The following is a 14,630-nucleotide window of genomic DNA, read 5'->3' as shown; positions in this document are numbered from 1 at the left end:
TAAGGTGTCTAACTGTAATTCAGATTCTAGACTCATCCTTTCAGGTAGAGCTGAATAATCTGTCTAACTACATTTTCAATGTAATTAATATTTATTTACTAATAAATCGATTCATTATTTTATTCCATATTTTTGTTTTAAATGTAAACTTTTTTCATATATAAATATATATGCATATATATACATATGCATATTTATATATATATATATTTATATATATATTTTTTATATATATATATATATATATATGAAAACCTTTTACTTTGGATGCATTTGGAGTTTTCGGCATTTAAAACATTTGCGATGTTCTTTTGACAATAATTTTATAAAATAAAGGGATCTAGTTGAAACAATGTTGAATTAAACATGATTGTGATTTATTCAGTGTCAGCTAGTGGCTGAATGCCTACACATTTGTTAGTTGAATATTGTAATGATTTTTAATTATTAACAGCTATTCTGCCGTATGGTATATTCATAATTTCACAATGTGAGTGTGAACGGTCCGTCTATGTGCCGGCCCAGTGATTGACTGGAGACCTTCCAGGGTGCCTCTAATCCCAATATCAGCCTATACCCTCAAGGATGTGTGGGATGTATGTATTGAATGCATTGTTCAGTGTAGATTTACAGTTATCTACAACAAGAGGGGGCAAGGGCACTAAGGGGCAAACCCAGAGGCCAGGTGCCACCTACCAAGGCTATAGGTGGGTTCCAGTTGGGTTTTTCCACAGGTTCCATGGCTGCCATGTGGGTTTTAAGGATTTCATAGAGCTTTTGCTGGGGCCCAAACAGATTTTATACGTATCAGCTCAACGTGGACCATGTATCCCCCACCGAGGCTGCAGAATGTGGGGCCCACATGGTTCTTGTGTAAATAACTAAACTAGGCCTCCATTGGCAGCCCAGTGAAATCCCACATGACGCTCTCTGGGTCCAACACAGGAGGATCCAACACGGAACAAGCAGCCAGACCTGATTGGGACCCACGTTTCAGCCTTGTGGGGCCCACACACTAATTGCTGGGCTCTAGACTGATAGTTTGGGTGATCTACACAAGATGTTTTTTGTCTGTTATGATTGGTTGAGCACACATGCACATGCACACGCACACATTGACCTACATGCAAAATCTGTACAAAATGTTTTTTAAAAAAAAAAATATATATATATATATATATAAAAATATGTATATATATAAATATTTAAAAATATATATATATATTTTAAAACAAAATTTTAAAAAGTGATATTAAGTTAGATTTTATTCTTAATCAAATAACATATAGTTACATGCATTTCATATACATTCAATTTAATGGAAATAACATTCCCAAAAAATCATATATATCCTTCTACAAAATAATAATAATACCAACACCAATAATTCATCAGAAAGGAGGATTCCGAATGGATTCCCCTGAACACACACACGCGCACACACACACACACACACACACACGCACACACACACACACACACACACACACACACACACACACACACACACACACACACGCACACGTTAAGTTGGAGCAGCATGTTTCCTGCCCTGTCGGCATGTACCAGGCCAACTGTAATAACATCCAACCGCCATCGCAAAAAAAAAAAAAAAAAAAAACTTGGGAGTTTGTAATAAGGGCGAGGCTTATTCTGTTCGGTTTCCTGCCCGTGCTCCGGCTCTCTGGTTCCCGGTAGCGATCAGTCGGAGCGCTACAATTGTCAGTTTCGTTAGTGCGCCGCTGTTTCACGTTTGTTTTTCGGCTCCATGTTGAAGTTTTTTTTTTTCTTCTTCTTCTTCTTCTCTCCAGTCCGGAGCGCAGACTCTCTCTCTCTCTCTCTCTCTCTCTCTCTCTCTCTCGCAGCTCATACTCCACTCACTCAACACAGACACGAGTGCACACGCAGACACACGCACGCGCGCACAGCCCCTCGCCTGATATGCACTAGAGCGGGTCATTTCAGGTTAAACCCCGGCGCTGTGTCCCGTCCAGTTGAACCGAACGGAGATCGTCACTGGTTCCAGTGGAGGAGGAATGCACCAGGCGCCGGGACTCCAAATAATATTGGATAGGAGCTTCGTCTTGCATATGCGGTATGTTTTTAATTTTTAGTGGGTTTTTTTTTTTCTTCTTTTTTTTTTTTTGACAACAGTCTAGCCAATGACAGCCTCTCCAAAAAAAAAAGAAAAGAAAGGGGAAAACAGCGGCTTGCTTGACAGTGTAACAGCTACATGGCCGCACACGTCGCTTCCTCGACATGTTAATGTTCACGCTTTTTTAACATCACCAATCAATGTGTCATTTATGCCCAATGGAGTGAATCATGTTTTGCCCGGACTGCATTTTTTTTGGGGGGTGGGGGGGCGACGTGTGACGCCGTCTTGCTGGTCGTCACCCACCTGGGTGAACACGTCTCAGACCTTTTCCAGAAATACTTTAGTCTAAATGACAATTCGCAGTGCTGTTTTAATTACCGCAACATTTCAACTTCCCAAAAAAAAAAAAAAAAAATGTGGTCAACGCCGCTTCTTTTACGCCCACGACAGTGTATTTCTATCTGGAAAGAGATGGCGGAATAAAAAGGAAAAAATGTGTCGAAAAAGTTCACATTTGATTACATTTCCGGCGTTTTGTCCACGCCGAATTGAACAGCGGCGCGTGGTGACTCACAAACAGCCCTTCGAGTTGTTTTTTTGAGTCGTTTATTTGAACAAAAAAGCGAGAGCTCATTGAATTGTCAAATATGTGGGTCAAGGTTCGGAGCACACGGTATCCGGTCTATTTTCTTTTCTTTTTTTTTTTATATATGAAGACTTAAGGGAGTTGCTGGAGTTGTTTCTACTCAAAAACCTGACGCAGGGCACCGTGTCGGGTGTGTGTGTGTAATACTCGTCTTGCAGGGTTTGCTTCACTTTTACTTATTTGTCCGGAAACGTACGTCAAGAGTGTGTATTTCTTGTGACTGTTCCTGACGCAGCCTTTATACCTTTCCCTTTTTCATTTCGGGGAACGTTTGAACTTCGCCGACGCACTCAAAACATCTGGCGTGCACAATTTTCAAGTCGATACTTTCGCAGCGCATTAGTGACCTTAAAAGGTGGGGGCTCGTGCACATTGCGATTCGGTGCAGACGAACGTTGACACAAAAAACCTGAAGTCTCGACTTGTTTTCTCCGACGCTTTCGTTTTTAGAAAATGTGAGCCATTAATCTCGAGGACATATTCTGTCGAAGTCGGCTAACGTTCGGCCTGTTTTTTTTTTTGATTATGCATATATCTTATATATCATCGGTGCCGGAGTTTTGCAGACTGAAAGGTGACATGTTACCATATGAGCATACAATGATGCCTTCAAAGGCTGTCAGAAAATGCAGTTGTACTCGCGTGTGAACGATCCGTCTTTTTCTTTTCTCTCTCACACTCACTGCGTGTCGAGATGTGAGATGTGTGGTCAAATAGTATAACAAAAAAAAAACGTGCATGAATAAAAGCACACAAATGACCAGTCGCATCAACAGGCGAAGCATTTCAGCTTCATCAGCTTCATTTGGAGTGAGTGAGATTATAACCTCAGACATCAAGTTTTTAATTGTTGTATTTAAATTATGTAAATAGTATTTTTAAATTATATATTTCGACATTAAAGCATGTTTGTGCACGTTTTTTAAATGCATCTCTACACATTGCACAAATAGCGTACATATATATATATTTTTAAACCACTTGATTCATAGTTGACGCTGCCATTATCATTCAAACCAGCACTGAAATACATTACATCATGAAAATAGGGAGTTTCCAAGGAGCTACTGAAGGCAGCATCAGTTCTCAGTTGAGGGTATTTAAGGTCGTCCAGCTGCCTCGTCGGCACCGTTCAGTGGGAGCCTGAGTATGGGAGTACATCGATGACAAAAACATTTCAGAGGGAAACAATAATTTAAAAGCGCGTGTATTATAAATTGTAACTACATTTGAGCCATTAATAGGGATTCCCACGCTGGTTATGATTAAAGCTGCTCCTGCTTTGTGAATCCCAGGAGAGGGACCTCAAACTGAGAGCAGACCGGATGGAGACAAAAATATGATTTTAATTTGTTGTAAAGTATCTAGTTTATTATAGTTATTTAAATTATAATGTAATATGTACCTACCTGCTCACTAGCTATATATCATAGCTTTGTGTTAACTTCTCTTCCTAATGTGATTTTTCTGAACCAGATTCTCTTTCTGTTATTATTAATTTTAGCAAAGGGGGAAAACAATTGCAGGAATGCTTGAGTATTGGTTCAATACAAGTACCTCTTTTGATTAGTTTGTTGTAACTTGTTGGCCTGCGAGATAACGACCATTGTAAAAACGAGTCTAAAAAAACAAGTCTGGACTCCTAATAGTGGAATGTTGTGGCATCCGAACACCCAGTGGGCAAAGAGTCATGAGTGTGTTCACGTGTGGATTAAGACACGTAATGTAATTTATGACGTAATCTATGACGAATGTATATAGGAAGTGGACGTAGTCATCGTGACGTAGTCATCGTGACGTCACCCGTTGGTTTGTGGACTGACATTCTGAAGCCTCGAGTTTGGCCGTTGCCATCTTGGAATACAGCTGTCGCCATGTTGTTTTTATCGCAACCAACAAACGGCAGCTACCATATTGGATATGCGGAGGAGTGACGTGGAGATGTCCTATGAGGCTCTGGTAGCTGCAGCCACCTGTCAATCACAGTAAGCCCACCCTAAAGCCTACTTCGCTTTATGGTCTATTTTATTCTAAATGGACCATAATTTCCTAAATGAAAATCATGCTGTATTGAAGAAAACTTGAAACTAGCGATCGAGAGCATTAACTCATGTCTACGATGTCTACTGAGGAAATCAATCAAGTGAGAAGTGGAGTCCTTTTCTCAGAGACCTCCAGACAATCAGACTTGTTTTTGCAACAAGAGGCTGTTTAAGACCGTTCCGCATTGGCTTTTCTCTCGCAGAACCGTAGGTTGTAGACCAAACAATTAATCAAGAAAATGAATGGAGATTACTCCCTAATGATATCCTCAGCCATGGGAGAAAATATATTAAAATGGCAAATGCAAGATTAGACTCGCGAAAGGGAGAAGGATCAGAGGTAAAAAAAGAAATGTGATACAAATATATTGACATTTGTACCATCCCCTGAACATAATTTCCCATTTATTCCCTCAACAATAAGTTTTATTTTTTTAAATATATTGTAGTAAGAATATTCAGTCTTCATACTGACTTGACACAGCTGTATATGTGTGTGTGTGTGTGTGTGTGTGTGTATGTGTATGTATATATATAATTAGTTTAAATACTTTACCCCAAAGGCCATGTGTTACTATGTGAACATGGAATTATTTAAAAATAAAATCACTTAATCGTATGCCATCGGTGCCACACCAGAAACACTTTTATATTCAGTGCTATTCCCACAGTGGGTCCTAATTATTTTAATGACTTATTGGCAGATAATTAAATGTGGCCAACTGTTCAAATTCATCAGTCATCTTGAAGAGCTCTCTAACTGACTTACTGAGGCATCGTCCTTTTGATCTGCACTTAATGCACGCTGATGCCAAGATCAACAGACAACGCAATGAAAACACGCCGGGCGCATGCGTCCCACGTCCCACATTTTAAATAGTCCAAGTGCGATAGGGTTGCAGGTGTACTTCCACGTACATCTCATGTCACAATACGGTAGATGCATGTTGAGTAAAGGAGCGTACACAGAAATGGTTTCACGAGCAGATGATTCCTGGCATGCAATGCGTTGCGCAGGGGAGTCGTTGCCTCATCGTCTTCACTTATTCCGATAACGCAGACGCTTTTTAGGTGTTTGTAACGTCCTATTATAGAATATAATTATGAAATGGAATGAGCAATAAACCGACGAACTACGGTGTGATTTCAAAGCCGGTTACTGCGGCACTGCTCCGCTCGGTGCTTTAGTTTATGGAGCCGTCGGCTATGTAAGTTGGCAAGTGTGTGTGTGTGTGTGTGTGTTTGAATGCTTGAATGCAAGTACAGGCAGACTTAGTCGTGATTGCACAGGGCTCAGTTATTGTTCTTGTGTGCATGCGTTCCACAGTGAATGTTGTCTGGTGGAAATTGATCTGGTCTTGTTGCCAACATGAAGCATATTCAATTGAATTGTTTGTCAGTCCATAGTGAAATAAATGTTATGGTTATTGTACTGGAAATAATTGTGTATTTGTTGTGGCCTGACGAATGAAACGTGTCTTTTCAGTCTAAAGCCTGGAGGTGAACAACATCCACAATCACATTGTGATATGGAGCCTCGAAACTGACGATACAATGTAGCTTATTTTACGATGACTAATTAAGGCGCTTACATTACTTCCATTGCTCCGACTAAGATATGTCCGATTTCATCAATGAACCACAGCTGCTGCCCAGCCACATGTGGATTGGTCGTGACTCAAATGTGGAGTTTTACCGTACAATGAACGGCAGTGATCTCGCAGTTGCAATATTCAGTAATGACCACAAGTTAATTTCTATCCTCCCGGCAGTGGATTTGTGTAAGTAGAGAGTTGATGAACTCCTGAATGGACTCCTGCCTTTGCCCTAAAGTAAAAAGCTTTGAATGGCTGAAATCAACTTCTCAGACATTTTGCACATGTTTGGTCGGGTCGAGCTTTTGTCAGCCAGGTGAAATCACATATCGGAGGTGAGGGTTCAAGTGACCGGGTGCAGGTAACGGGATCCCAAAGCTCACACAGGTTGAGGCCCTGCAGGTTGAGTTAAAAGGCGGTTCACTCGGTCATGGAGGCAGGGTTACAGTTAGCGACGGGTGGATTGAAACGGGCAAACGCCTCTCGGATAAACAAGGAGGCATATATATATATATATATATATATATATATATATATATATATATATATATATATATATATATATATATATATATATCCAAGGTAACACGTATGCTCGTCAGCGTGGGTATTTCCCCTGATTTTTAAAAGGTCAGAAGCTGTTAAAACGGCTGCGTATCAGAATCTGGGTACTTGGCCAGTTCATTCAGCCCATTAAAAAGTGTGTGACAGCGACCCCACAGTAATGGACCTCCTTTTGTCCCGTCTCTACCTGGAAGTCATTAAGCATAACAGAGAGTCGATTTGCAGTCCAACAATAGGCCTAATAATATTGCCATTGCTTTGTGAGCTCTTTGTGACTCCAAAAAACGTCTGAAGTATTAAAATGCTATATGGTATACTTTTAAATATGATGTAATATTATAAAGTGATTCGAGTCGTTCGATAAACATCGAGCTATCTTTGTTGTACCTGATACTTCATATAGTTCAGACACGCATGATTATGTTTCATCTGTATGGATTTAACTTTATCGACTTTTCATTTGAAATGCGTCCGTCTGATGTTTTTTTTTTTTTTTTTTTTTTTTTACAGTTTCTACATAAAAGTCTAAGCTCTGAGCTCAGCGCTGCGCCTCGAGGACGGATGATAAACACATCTTTTTTGAAACAACCAAAGCCTATAACCCTGTGAACTCAATCAACTGGTGACTCGTTATAAATCTATTTGGCTCAGGCAGTTTCGGATTGTGTTTGGATTCTACGGTGATTATGATTTGTGGCACGTTGGCTTCGGTTCGATGCTTATTCTTCCGCGTTCTGCAACGTCCTCTGCAAAAACTACACGACAATTAGTTTTTAAATGGCTGTGATGATGTGCTCCTTTACGGAATGTACTGGAATGTGTTTGGTAGCTCTCTGTGTTGCCGCCACTGTCCAGGAATGCCTGCAACCAACACAACCTGTTGCACTTTATTTTAGTAGCGACGACGCAAAAGTGTGTGCGTACCAGTTTTTTTTCCCCCCTCTTGTCGTTCTAAACTGGATACATTTACGAAAGTTAGAACATTTTTGGTTGTTTCTCATGAGAGATTTTTGGATTTAGTAGTTTTTTATCTTTCTTTTCTCACTGCCGAATACAGCTACAGTGGTGGGGTTGTTTCCTTATGTTGCCAGGACACGTTTCTCTCGTCTAACTGGCTCTGTGTGTTATCTCAAGATCCTTTGGTTGAAAAAAAAGACAACTGACAGAATTTTACGTGTAAAGATGGCTCTAGGTCAGAGGTTTTTCAAAGTCTGTGACTGTGGGCCCTCCCCTCCAGACAAAGTTTGGAAAACACTTGCCCTGCCTAAGGAATCATGATTATGTTATATGATCCCATCACAACATGAGCCATAATGGCATAACGTCAGAGGACATCAAATACATAAAACGGGTAGTTTCTAAGGCCTTTATAGTACTTTATGATTCTGGAACTAGGCTACCCTCGCTCAGAACTATCTTTTCAACCAAATCACACGTATTATTCTTTTCATAACTATATAGATCATGTTTTTAGATGGCGTTTGATATCCCGAAAAAAACACCGCTACCCTCAACTCGTGTCCCAGGTCGAACCGCCAAACCATGCTTTGTCACTTCCCAGGGCTAACCCTCAACGCCTTGACAGGAGCTTTCTCCACTCTGCTGTAACAACATTGAACAGCCTCCACCACCCCCACCCACCCCCGCCGTTGTCGGAGACACCTCAGCATGAGAGTGCAATCTTAAGGCTCAAGGACTTCAGAGATGCAAAAACCAGCTTCATATACATTTCTGAGTAGCTGCAGATCAGTGATGGGCTGAATGGTATTCATGAAAGGCATCCATCAGGCAAAATTAAAGGCCAGTGGATTTTTGACCCGCTGGCCCGACCGAGAAAGTGGCTGAAGGGTCTGCTGTGTTTTTTACTTAAAAAGAAACATTATGTACATTTTTGTTCAAAAGTTTTGAAATCTCCTGCCACAAAAGCTTGATTGTACATGGAGAACAAAACGCTGGACAACGGTTCAACCAGACCAACAAGTGAAAGGGACAAAGATGCCTTTTGAGCAACAGTTGAATACGTTTATAAGAATGCATCGGTCATTGTTAATAGAAACTGGGAGCTTGGCATCCAAACGTGTGCTTTTTGAAATGGGAACAGCTTCCCGTTTCAGTGGCAAGTGAACAATAACACCCAATAACCCCTTTTCCAAATTCCAAGCTGGAATTTGGAAAAGGGGTCCAGGGTTAGCACTGTTGGGAATCATCTGCTGAACATGCCTTGGACTGACGAATCAGAGTTCAAACCGTTTCAATCAAACCACTGGAGAGGGCCCCAAGAAAAATGTCTTTCCAAAATATTGAACGCAAATCGTCTTACTGTTTGTGGACTGGAAAACGGATTGACGAAATGCCAGTTTTTAATTCTTCTTTTTAGGGCCCAAACTAATTTAGAATATAATAGATTTTGCGTCTGTGCCAAAATAATAATTATTGAAGGAAAGAAGAAAAGCATCAATGTAATTTTACGCAGATAAAACACCTTTTCAACAGTAGTGCATGTCAACAACAAAGTATTTCACTGACTACTTCAGAGTGGAAAATGTGATAGTGGCAAGGAGGCAGGACTCTTGACCAACTGTGGCTGGTGTTTGGCAGCCTGCGATACTGTACACTGCAGCTGTCAGAAACAACTTCCCCTTGTCTCTGCTGCACTGCTGCAGATTTTGCAATACACTCATTCATTCTGAGTGTTTGAGCTACATCGTAATAGATTCTCCAACACAAAAAAAAAAAGAAGGTACCGAGGGTCATCGACGCTTCTGTAACCCGGGACGTGACATTTACATGACCAAAAGCACAACCCGAACTCTTCTTCTGGTAATAAGCAGAATACTAATGTCAATGTAAAGTCATTCATATGGTCATTATGTGCTAACACGGGGGCTTTGAAAAGCTCAGTGAATACCTCTTTTATTGTGTTAAAATCGAGCGGTAGACTCTTTAATTTTGCCTGACCTTCATATCCGAGCGGATGCATATGTCAAAGTCAGCGGGGTGCTCAATGAAAGAGTGACAGTACAGCAATTAACATGTCAGCTATATATCGTCCGGAGGTCTTTCAGAACAGCCGTTGAATGGAAAGTATTCTGTAGGCTTTTATTTTGAGAGAAAGCAGCAAGCCATTGAAGTGATATCTGCAATAACACCGGAATACCGACTAATATTTAGTATCCTAAGTTCCGGGAGCATGTTTCAAGGCCAAAAGTCAACCAGAAAGACTTTTTCCCTTCAAAACCAAAGCGTGCAAGCTGTAACCCTAAAACAGTCGGTGTGACTGCTGCTGCTGTGGCCTTGAGCTGTGGCCTCTCTCCCATGATAAGGGCTTCAGTTAAATGCCAAAGATTGCTGAGCTTCCCGAAGCTTTCACATTGTCGTTCACTTACATGGAAACCGATTTAGACAATATATTTGTTCCATCAATAAACAAAAAAAGTGAGAACGCGGCTTTGGAACTTTTTAGCTTTCAGAGGCTCCGCACTTTAAGTCGCCTTGACTCTTCAAGTGTTGTACATTTTAGTTTTGAGCAGATTCATCCTCTCAGACCCTCTACATTTTTGTCAGACTTGCAGGGGATTATTGGTTCGCTGTGATCTCTTTTTTAAGTTTTTTTTTTTTTTTTCGTTGGCGTGGTCATTCGAGGACACTCAAACTTGAAGCCACTCTAAACTTTGCCCTGGCTCGCTGCCTCGGAACACTCGTACTCTTTCTGTCTGAGGTTGTATGCGTCCAGCTGCCATGTTTTCTTCGAGGTTCTCTCCGTATTAGGCTCACTTCGTATCCTCAGTCCTGTCCAGACTCCCAGTCACCGCTACAGACATCCATTCCCAAAACATGCTCGGAAAGGTGTCATCCAGATGCGTGTTGGTGTTTCTCAGGCGTCGTGGTTGGCTTTCGCAATAAAGGGTATTGTGTAATCAAAGCAACACGCATGCGGAGTCTTTTAAAGGCACCACACCGGTAGTTGGACAGTATTATCAATTGCAGTTAGCAGTAAACTCTAAAGTTGCTCTCATCAATATGTTTCTATTAAAATGGGTCAAATGACAAAGTATGTGAAAGATGGCGCTCATATTGGCCATCTCACATATTTAAAAGAATGATTGAGCTTAGCAACATCAAGTTGAGGAGGTTGGCATTAATGTTCTACAGCAAGCAATAGCTCAGGGCAATTGGCAACCATAGGAAGTATTAGTAGAAGCTGAACTAAGTATTGTTTTGTTTGATCAACGTATCAGATGACTGTGTAATGCGAAAGGTGCCACTTAAACGCACCCACGGGGAATTATTCCTCAACTCTGCAGAACGTGTTTGCATATTTTAGCTTGTTGTTTTGGTTTTAAAGATCCCAACATTTAGTCCAGTCTTCTCGACTCCGTCAGCCGAGTTTCCAGCAGCAGCAGACAGCGCTCTGATAAGCCCGCTGTACGCTAACAGCAGACAGACGCAGTGAGCATCTGGTGGAGCCTTTAGCAGCTAAACGGACAGATAATTTTTTTAACGTGTGGGATTTTAGTTCTGGTTTTAGGTGTAATGGATTGCGCTTAAAAGAAAATGTCTTTCGTCATCTGTGGGGCTTAAACCAGTGTTTGACGGAGAGGTTTAATGGGTTAAATGAAGAAAGGTGTGTTCTAACCGTGATAAAAAGCCGATGATCTGACATTCCTTTCGTTGAAAACATTCGCTGCATCAAACACCAGTTGGTCCTCGTGAAGAGCCAAGCTTCTGACAGTATCTATATAAAACCCACAGACCTATAAAAACATCTCAAGATGTTACTTCTTGCATGAATTAGTACTTCAAGCCGTCTTTGCAGCCTGGCTGCAAGACATGTTAAAAAAACAAGTCCTGTATACTCCCCTTATAAAAAATAAAGAAGGATCATATTGCGAGGTGGTTTGCCTTCTAACCTGCAACAGAACTTGTCTACAGGTCCTTTGAACATGCTTTAGCAGCACCGTGATTCAATTGAAAAAGAAAAGTGTAAGAATGTCGACAAATCAGTTTTAGGGGGTTTAGGCGATGCTCCTTGATGTCATTCCGATGTTAATCCACTTAAACCTCATCTTTAAAAAAAAAAAAATAAAAAAAATAAATGACCCCAGGCACAAGAGCGGATTGTTAATCGTAAAAGAATTGCGTGGCTAGAGAAACATCCCACAAGCTCAATTTAATAGCTTCATGCCTCAATTGCTCAACAAAAGTAAATTTGAATGCACTTTCATTTACATCCATTGCAGTTGTTCTTCTTGTATATGCTCTCCAGATGTTGAAAGAGGCTCCAGAGTGGAGATTAAGGGCTATGAAAGGGCTTTCGAGAGAATTGAGGGCGACAGAAAACCAAGCGGTGACGAGGAAAGTGGGTTGTCGAGATAGATTTAATGGCCCTCAAACCCAATTCTAAGCAAACTGTTTTTGTTAATTGTTGCAAGCCCACACCAGACAACGCCCTGGTAGAGACCTGTCAATCACAAGGTAGACACGCCATAGAGCATTCCCTGGTTTATTTGAATCTAAATGGGATCATAATTTACCGAATGAACATCATGCTGTATTCAAGAAAACTCGCTATAGAGACCATAAACTCTACTTCTCACTTGAGTTATTCCCTATAAATCAAGTGGGATCACAAACTTCTTTACAATCAGACTTCTCTTTGCAAACCCTGGAAGTTTAAGACCGTTCAGGATTTTCTTCACGTGTAACCACCTGGGACTTTGCTGTTCTACCAGATGCAGTTTACACTTTTGCACAGAATATATGAATATATATATATAAATAATATGTACGTATCGACGGACATCCTCCCTTGCACAGAGAAATCCTTGGACAAATATTATATTTTGACTGTATTTTGTGAAGCTTATCCACCTAAATCTAAAAATCTTGCAGCGTTCTTCTTCCTAGTCATAAAATAATAAATGCGGAACATCACACACACGCTGCTGGAATCCGTGATAGTCGTATCTTCACTGTCCGTAAATGTCAATACACCTACATAGAAATCACAGATAAAGAGACGCTCCTTATGCTTAACTGCCCGTTTGAACGTTTTCGACTGTGTCAACAGTACTTCGATAGTCGTTGTCTGTGCATCCGTGGCGACAGAGCAACCACTGTCTCTACAGTACAACCCTAAATATATATATATATATATATATATATATATATATATATATATATACCATGAGAATTTACTTAGATTATTCTTGTTCTAAACCACGTTTTTGTTTTGAGACCACTAAGAAAGTCCCATCAGCATTACTCTTATAACCCTGGACAATTGACACTTTAACCTTTTTAAAGCAGATCATTTTAGAGTGTTAGTGGGCACACTCATTGAAGTTATTCAATGAGTGTTTATTGAATAACACATATTATTATTTAACCCTTGTTTATTCTTCATGTGTGATGACCTTCATTATTGATGGGCTGCTTTAACTCTGCAAATTTCCCATTTGAGATGAATAATGTTCTTGAGCTATTCAATCTGTGTTGTGTTATTAGTGACCACGATAAGTGGTTGATAAATAAATAAAAAGATGTTATCAACACCACGCAGCCATATTGTTTCCAGTCACACTTCTTCATCGACTCTCGGCGTATCACAGACACTTAGACAGAAGGAAGTAGAACAGATAGCCAGCCAGAAAGGAAGCTGTCAGACTGTGACACTACTTCAGACAAACTTGTTCCTTTTTCTTTTTTTTCTTCGGCATCAAGTCGACTCTCTAAGGATCGTATGCAAAATTGTGCAGAAGAACGCAGGTTGGCCAATCGTCAGTGAGGTGCACTCGACTCATCCCTGTCATTCTGCTTTCTCTTCCTGTGTCACTACTTTCCTTCTTCCCTATACAGTATGCCACTCCTTAGTGCACGTGCACGTGCGCTGTCTGTTCAAGTTATAATCCCTTGAAGAGAACACTTTGAAGAATCCTGCAACAAAACACTGAGTTCTGAGTGAGTGGTTATCTTTGCAGACTTTATATTTACTTGTCAAAAAAGAAGATTTTAAAGATGGGTTTTGGAGATTAGCTTCAGGGAAAAACTAAAATGGTGTGCGCCCCTGCAGTCAACGTTGTCCTCGACACCTTGACAATTTGATTTAAAAACGGGCTCGTGTTTGTTTCGAGACGTGAGGACTCGCGCCGTTGAAAGGTTTCCAGAGAGAAATCCCAGTCTGTGTCTTTGCTGTGGCGCTTTAAGAGAAGACACATTTTGGCTAATTAGATTTTCATCGAAGTAATCAGATGATTCACGCTGATTTGGGGGGTAATGGCTGAGAAGTAAACAAAACGGCTTTAGTGCTTCTGCCACAGCCCTCCGACTGCTCTTAATGTTGGATTGAGACCAAAGCTTAATTTATTTATTTTTTTCTTCCTGTATCGTAACCTTTTTTTAGTCCTAAGCGTATTGTAGATTTACGTCGGCTAAACACTGCAATTAAATCTGCTTTGGTGTGGGAAAGGAACATCTGAGCTTAAATCCCAATCTGTTTTGGTTTACGATTCAAACAATTGGAACTTCAGTAAATATATTATTGGTTTGCCCGGGAAGGTGTTAGAAAAGCTTTGAGCGGGTTTTGTTTGTTTGTGGTGTGATTGGCTCCCTGATGCAAGTGTTTTTTAAACATTTTTATAAAAGGGCCGTGACAAAGCATGATATGTGCTGAACGTATCAAAGCC

At 40.6% G+C, this 14,630-nt stretch overlaps 1 protein-coding gene across 7 annotated transcripts in view; it reads left to right on the top strand.

The window, feature by feature from the left end:
- The first annotated feature begins 1,655 nt into the window (after positions 1 to 1,655).
- thrb (thyroid hormone receptor beta) overlaps positions 1,656 to 14,630 on the top strand; it is a 74,515-nt gene continuing 61,540 nt past the window's right edge. For 4 of the 7 annotated variants that reach the window (XM_034545003.1, XM_034545002.1, XM_034545001.1 and 1 more), the window contains exon 1: positions 1,656 to 2,095. The gene's annotated coding sequence lies outside the window, so the exon portion shown is untranslated. Of the gene's footprint in view, positions 2,096 to 4,559; positions 4,730 to 14,630 lie in introns of those variants that run through there. The other 3 variants (XM_034545004.1, XM_034545000.1, XM_034545006.1) reach the window with 2 other exon arrangements.

The sequence above is a fragment of the Cyclopterus lumpus genome, chromosome 11, assembly GCF_009769545.1.
Source record: "Cyclopterus lumpus isolate fCycLum1 chromosome 11, fCycLum1.pri, whole genome shotgun sequence".
Lineage (NCBI taxonomy): Eukaryota > Metazoa > Chordata > Actinopteri > Perciformes > Cyclopteridae > Cyclopterus > Cyclopterus lumpus.
Note: the sequence above shows the minus strand (reverse complement) of the source record. Positions and strands in the feature narration are given on the sequence as shown.